At 35.3% G+C, this 7,881-nt stretch overlaps 1 non-coding gene across 1 annotated transcript; it reads left to right on the forward strand.

Moving 5' to 3' along the window:
• Positions 1-4,104: 4,104 nt before the first annotated feature.
• TRNAC-GCA lies at positions 4,105-4,177 on the forward strand. The gene has a single exon. It is a non-coding gene; the product is annotated as a tRNA-Cys (tRNA).
• Positions 4,178-7,881: the final 3,704 nt, after the last annotated feature.

The following is a 7,881-nucleotide window of genomic DNA, read 5'->3' on the forward strand; positions in this document are numbered from 1 at the left end:
TGAGACATAGAAGCTTTTTATTTCCTAAGTCAGGATCAAGACAAGAGTGCTTACTATCACTGCTTTTAATTCATTGCTTGGAGGGTGTAGCTAATACAAATAAACTATAAAAGGAAATAAAATCTATTTGGATAGAAAAAAGAAATTTAAAAAATCTCATTTTCAGGGACAATATGATTGTCTGCATAGGAAACCCAAGAAAATTTACAAACTAGTAAGCAAGTATTCTGGACACAAATTCAATATACAAAAATGGAAACTATAATGAAAAAAATCTTCATTTAAAAGGGACACAAAGACTGGAATCAACACAGTAATAAATTTCACAAAAGACATTCAAATTTCATATGGAAAATATTTAAACTATATTGGGAGACATAATGAATACCACACAAATGAAGCAATGTAATGTGTTCACAGGTGGAAAGACTCAACAATATTTAAACAGTTTTTCTAAATTAATATATTAATTAAAGGCAAATCTAATTTAAAAAAAAAAACAGATTTTTCATGAACTTTGACTTCATGAACTTTCATGAACTAAAATTCTTATGGAAATATGAAGGTCAATTGGTCAAATATATTGGCCAAAAAAATTTTGAGAAAGTAGAAGTTAGGAAGATTTACCATATCAAGAGTCCAGAAATATTACTACAAAACTATAATTACAAATACTGTTGTATTAGCGTAAAAAATAAATTCTGAAACAGAATAAATTGCTTAATAACAGGCCCCTACAGCTTATTATAATAATAACTTAGTAATGGCCAATTACTATATTTCAGTGGTGATACTGTACCACAGAAAGGAATTAACAAATGGGACAAATGATTTTGCATCAGCTATATCCCTACCTCACAAAAACTGTAAAAATCAATTTCAAGTGACTTTAAGATCTAAATGTCAAAAGCATCATTTTAAAAAGAAGAAAATAACATAAGATCATAATTAACCTCAAGGAAGGCATAAACATATAAGCTATGAAGGGAGCAAAACACTCATTTGATTACTTATAAATTTAAAATGTTTATGTATCAAATGATATTCACAACATAATGAAAATAACGTGCTTAGCTTTCAATATCTACCTGAGAATTTCTGAATCTTTACTTCTTGCACTGTTTTACTATCAAACCAGTAACACAAAACAGCTAATATGTGATATAACGTCATTTAAAATTCCATTTTATTTTTTGAACATATTCTGTGCCAGAGGCTTTGTGGCACATAGACTGCCGTGCCCTAACAAATCTTATTTATGCAGCCTCCCACCCAGCCTATTGCCATTAGTGGTTACAGTTATCCTCAAGGATGTAGAGTATTTCTGAAGCTTTAAATTCTTATTTTAAAGGCTTCAGCAAGGGAGTTTTGACTTCAGATCCTTGAGCTCAGGAGCTCAATTTGTGTCTTGAGAATGTGATGAGGTGCTGTCTAATTTTTATCTGATGGAAGCATTATTTTATTTAGAATGCCCATAATAGCACCTGCTCACAAAACCCACAACAGATCAGCTTTATCAAAAATTCAAAACACCTCCAAGGTAATTTGCTATAAGTCTATCCTTTGCTTATTTAGCTCATTCTCTTCTTCGGTAATCTTCCTAATTGAGTGTTTTCTTCATTGGGCAAATTCCCAGCTTGAGTCACATTTGTTATTCTGAAAGAAACTGATTATTTCCATCCATGTTTGTACATGTCTGGTTAGCTTAAAAAGCTCAGGGAGCATGCATGGGGGAGAATGTAAACATGTTTATGTATATGTTTATATGACTGTTCTCACTTACCATACATATACATAAACAGCTTTGAACGAAAACCAATAGATTCTGTGCCTGCCCCCTTCACGAGGTAAACTTTCCAATATAATCTTGTTTCCCCCTATAGACCTGGTCCTAATTTGTCTTTTCTTTATCTCAAAATTCCTGGGCTGTCAAGCCAAGTTAGTCTTAAAAGGACTCTGGGAATTGCAGTCAAGAGAAAGATGTATTAAAGTATCATTATTCAAACATAAAAATTTAATAAAAATGTTAACAAGGTTTCCCCAAGGTGGGGGTGTTTATTGCTTACATTTTTTTTTTTAAACAACACAATTACATTTCTATAGATAGAGGTCAGGTATAACTTATAGCACTTGCTATTAAAGAAAATGTGGGGGAAAGAGAACATACTCCTCCAAATGTTATATATGCCACTTTCTTTCCTATGTAATTTTAAAAACTCTTTTAATTTTTCCCCAGTTTCAAAGGAAAGTTCAAACATGAATGATGGCCATGGCTTTTTCTTTAATTTCTGACATCTAATTTTACTTTGGGCTTTGCCAGTCACATCTCACTATGTCTCACTGCATGTGCCCTGACACAATACATCATGGCCAAGGTGATCCAATATCGTGTGACATTTTTTTTTTTAAAGGATATTAAATGGTGGCAGAAGATACGCCTGAAACACGTCAACATGGGCCCAGGGGCATTGTTCTTCACTAACAGTTTGCTCTCTCAGAGTCTGGCTAGAGGAATTATTATTGTCCTTTATATATAAACATCCTTATCCAAATAGTCTCCTCTTATGCCTAATATATGCATTCCTGTCATAAGAAAGCCTCTTGCTTAAGCTGCTTTTCTGTCTATTTGTAGTCTGTTCAGGCACACAGTCCCCAGCAGGAGTCCAGCTCCATGATTCATTGCCTCAGATTTCCTATGGAGCTTACATGGTGCTCGCTCAGCCCCATACGGTTTTGTATCCATTATAACCAGGGACAAGTAAGCAGGGCTCAGGAGTCTGAGCATCCATCTAAGAATAGCTCCCTGACGCCTTGCTTTACTCACAATAAATGAACAATGGACTCTTTACATGCTAACCCCGTATGGTGAAGAGAAATTATAGGAGCTTAAATAAGGGAAGAAGCATTTAGAGTGAAGCTCCTTAAATGAGCAGGTCAATAACTAGTTTACAGAGACCAGGGCACCTGGCTAATGGGAGAATAAAGAATTATGCTTGTCACAGAAGAAGAAAGATGCTGTCCTGGTTTAGTGCTAAATAATTACATTCATTATATTGAGAACAGCTCTGCAAGTGGTCGACTGCACTAGTTAATTCATTAGCAAAACTAATCGGCAAACCACAAACAGCAATTGGGGGTAAATTTAACCAATTCTAATAGAAATATTGGAAAAACAGATTTTCTTTATACTAGAAAGGAAAATTTTGCTGGAAAACTGCACACATAATTGTATTATCATCTTACTTTGTCTTGAGTTTCAACATGAAAGAAGGGAATCATAACTAAGGTAGAGAGAGGACATGTGAACAAATGATAAATGCACTGGATTATTTCAGATGACCTGAAATATCTCAGAGTTTGAATGTTAATCCTGACAATGAACAGAAAACAGACTCCAATAACAAAGGATTTTCCACTGTCTGCTTTATTAGACCTATGATTATATAAATAAATACAATATGTATGTTATATGTAACATATAGTAACTATAGCTTAATTTTTAAATTAAAAAAACCCTATAGTTTAATTTTTAAGAGTTAATAATATAACTTTGACTCCAGGAACCAAGAAAACCTTGGAATAGTTTTACCTATTGACCAAACCACTTGAGGATTAAATGGCTGATACAAAACTCCAGTATAATTAGAATGCTTTTCATTCTTACTTTTATGCAATTAATTTGTTCATTTATATATTCAATATGCATCACAACTTTAGACAAAAATCCTGCAGGAGAAACAGGACTTTGCTGTAGCGGAAGTGGGGAAAGTGACTAGATTTTATGGGGCAAAGACTCTCCTTCTCAAAATGAACTTTTTTCCTTTATTTCTGGAAAGAAGGCTTTTTTCTTGTTTTAGAATGGAAGAAAGAATTCAAATATACAATGCTAGAAAAAAAGGTAAGATTAAGAGATAAATCCCAACGGGTCTACTGAGCCTGGTAGGTTTATTCTGTGTCACTGCAGAGCAGAACTCTTTGTTTGGAATTCCAAAAAAACTTGTTCTACTGATGTGTTTAATTCAGGATAAAATCACTGATTTGATTCATTACAGATAGATATAGTCATCACAGATTCTTTTCCAAATAAATGATGGTCTATGGACTTCCCTGGTGGCTTAGATGGTAAAGTGTCTGCCTGCAATGCAGGAGACCCAGGTTCAATTCCTGGGTTAGGAAGATCCCCTGGAGAAGGAAATGGCAACCCACTCCAGTACTCTTGCCTGGAAAATTCCATGGATGGAGGAGCCTGGTAGGCTGCAATCCATGGGGTTGCAGAGTCGGACACGACTGAGCAACTTCACCTTCTCTCTTTCTTTCTTATGGTAGGATCTATGTATAATTCAAAAATTCCTTGATAGACCGTAGAATCAACATAATGAGATAATCATATTCATCAATGACTTATCTCTTCAAGCAAGAACATCACTGCCAACCAAATGCTGAGAGCAACAATGATATTAAAAAGTTTTTCTTTCCTTGTTTTCAGGTTCCCTATTCCTAAAAATCGGGAGTATGTAGGAGGATCATGGCTTCTACTATTCTCTAGCCCAGGATTTCTCAGCCTTGGCACTACTGATTTTGTAGACCAAACAGGTTTTTGTTACAGGGATAGTCCTGTTCCTTGCAAGATGTTTAGCAGCATTCCTGGCTTCTACCCACTAGAGGCCAGTAGCAAGCCCCTCAAGTTGTAGCAATCAAAAGCATCTCCAGACATTGCAGAAAGTCCCTTGGGTAGCAAAATCTCTCACCTTTCTCCCCATCCCTCCATTCTCCATTAAGAACCATGGCTGTGGTCCCATCACCCACTGCTTTCCTTCACAGCTCATACTTCAGGGCCCCTAGGCTGGACTCTCCCAGATCACTCCACTTTGCATACCTTGCTCCATCTAACTGCCAGTCCTCTCACTTCCAAGCCCACCTATTTATCCTTCACACTTGGGGTTCTGTCAGCTCTATGCTGAGCTGGTGCTTTGTCACTGAATTCCCACACAAACATCTTTATGGAAGCACTTGGTCTCTTTTTAATTATTGACTGACTGACTTTGTGTGGGGCTTCCCTGGTGGCTCAGTGGTAAAGAATCTGCCTGCCAATGCAGGAGATGTGGGTTTGATCCCTGGGTTGGGAAGATCCTCTGGAGAAGGAAATGGCAACCCACTCCATATTCTTGCCTGATAAATATGGACAGAGTAGCCTGACTGGCTATAGTCTATGGGGTCGCAAAAGAGTCAAACATGACTTAGCAAGTAAACAGTAACAAAAGCAAACCTGTTTGTGCTACCAGACTGTAAAGTCCTTATGGGAATGAAACATATTTTATATATCCTTAGCTCTCAGCATACTTCCTGGTATATTGGAGTCCAATTCAAAGGAAAGAGGAAAGCAAAACAATAAAGATGAAAGGAGAAACTCAGAATAAAAAGTGGCTTATTAAATAATACTGTTAATGAATACATTTATGGGAGGGCATTTACAGCCATTATTAATCTGCAACATTCAGGGCAGGTTAATAAGTATAGTTTTGGTTGTTCCATGCAGTCTCAAAATCAGTTTAGTGCAAATAAATTGTTTATGTAAGTTTGTTATCTGTGCTGTGAGTTGTATACATGGGTTTATCCTTCCCTTCCATACCTCAGCTAATCTCTGGCATGTGGGAAATCTATCTACCACTTGGTTTGAAATTGTGCCAGGTATTCTCTACTGATATTCAAAATTACTTTAATTCTGAGGAATGATCCTAAACTTTTGTGGAGGTTTATAGTTTTTGTCTTTGTCACTATAAAAAGTTTTTTCTTCTTTTTCAATTAAGTTTTGCAATATGTTTGGTTTGGGATTTCTTAAGCTTCATAGAGTGGTTACATATATAACCCATTCTCATTTTGAATATTGCATTGAGAATTCTGCTTAGTGTCTAAGGCAGGCAATATTATAGTTATTGCATCTTCAAAAAGTTACAGCCCTTGGATAGAATGTCTTTTAACAACAAGAAAGAAAAGGAGAGAGAGCACACGGGAATGTGTAGTTGGAAGAACTCAAATTTACTTCTAATTGTGATCTCTTTTAGAACAATTATTTTCACCTAGGTACCCACAAACTGCAGATTAGAATCTATCATTACTTCATTTTGCACTGTCATCTTTTAAGAGAACATAAATACGCTGTTGAGATTTTTCTCTGCTTTCAGATGACTTTATCATATGTGTTATAGGAAGGCAAATAAGGAGAACATCAGTATGGTAGACTGTATAACTGTTTCAAATAGCCACTGCCCATCCTGGTGAGATGGTCATACATCCCCAGCCCACTGATATCCTGTCTGGCCAAATTAATTGCCTTGGCCAAGGGAATGTTTATGAAAGGGATCAGTGCTGCCAACTGAAGATGAAACAGCTGTCCTGAGTTCCCTCATCAATTTTTATTTCCTCAAAATAGCCAAGATTATGGTTGTTTTGTCAACTGAGTCTCAGAATGAAAAGGTCATGGAGCAAGGATGCCTCTAATCTTTGAAAGACACGTTACATGAGTGAAGAAAATTTTTGTTGTTGTAAGTCACTGTAATGTTTCCCCATTGACTTAACAATTATTTTTTAAGATGTACTATGTGCCAGGGACTATTCTAGACACTGGGGCTGCATGAGTGAACAAAGCAGACAAAAATTTTGCCCTTATGGGGCTTACTTATACTCTATTGGAGAGAGACAGACAATTTAAAAAAGTAAATATTATAGTATGTTAGAAAGAAATAATATGATGGAGAAAAAATTAATCAGAAAAGAAGAATGGGTAGAGATGGTGGTAAGGGTTTCAGTTTTTAAAAGGATGATCAGAGTAGGTCTTACTGAAAGACAACTTTTTATTCTTAAATTGTCTTTATTTCACAATGCAATTATATATTTTGAAAGATCAAATTTTCAGATATTTTCATGCATACATATTGAGTATGAACCTAAGAACGTATGTAAGAACACATCATTAGGTGATAGGATGCATTGAAAGAAAGTTGTTGGAGAATGTGCCATTTTGGTGAGAATGAAAGGAGCAACCAACCATGCAAGAAAGCTGAACCATGAGAAGAGATCTCACTGACCTGGCAACTTCCTCTTTCAAATTCCTTTCAAAAGACAAAGTGAATACAGTGGACCAACTTTACCCCAGATCATATTCTTGAGTTTATATTCTGAAGGAAATGCAGAAAACAGGAGACATCTTTCCCTAGACTCTGTAACACTTCCCTAAACTGTGACTCAGCCTCCCTAAAGAGAACAAACAATATCAAGTTACTCAAGCTTATGTTGAGTTATATATGCCTAAAAGTTCTAAGGACGGGCAATAAAAAGGTTGACTGCTCATTTACATTGCCCAGAGAAGTAAAAACATTTAATGAGGGTTATTATTGGAGCATAATTTTGTACAATCAATATACCAATCATGAATATCTTCTAATAACAATATCTGGAAAAACTTAAGAAGGACACATACTGGTAACAAATATGACAACAGATTAATAGTTAATGTATATAAATATATTCAATTCAATACAAATACTCTTAGAGGTAAATGCAAGAAATGCAATTAGGTAAAAAATAATTAGGGGAAAAACATGTTTAAATAACAAAGAAATGCCCATTAAAACAGAGAGGTACAGTTTTTCTCCCTCATATGAAAAGAAATAAAAACTTTTGAGTTCTAAATTTGCTTCCAACAAGAGAAAGGTATTCTGTAGGTAAATGAAACATGGCTATAGTGCTTTGGGGAGATAATTTTCAAAAAAAATAGCAAAACTTTTCAAGTATTATCAATAATTATATTTCTAGGAATACATCTGAAGGAGATAATCTAAAAAGTTAACTACAAATTATTAACTGTTGCTTTGTTTCTAGTAG

The sequence above is a fragment of the Cervus canadensis genome, chromosome 2, assembly GCF_019320065.1.
Source record: "Cervus canadensis isolate Bull #8, Minnesota chromosome 2, ASM1932006v1, whole genome shotgun sequence".
Lineage (NCBI taxonomy): Eukaryota > Metazoa > Chordata > Mammalia > Artiodactyla > Cervidae > Cervus > Cervus canadensis.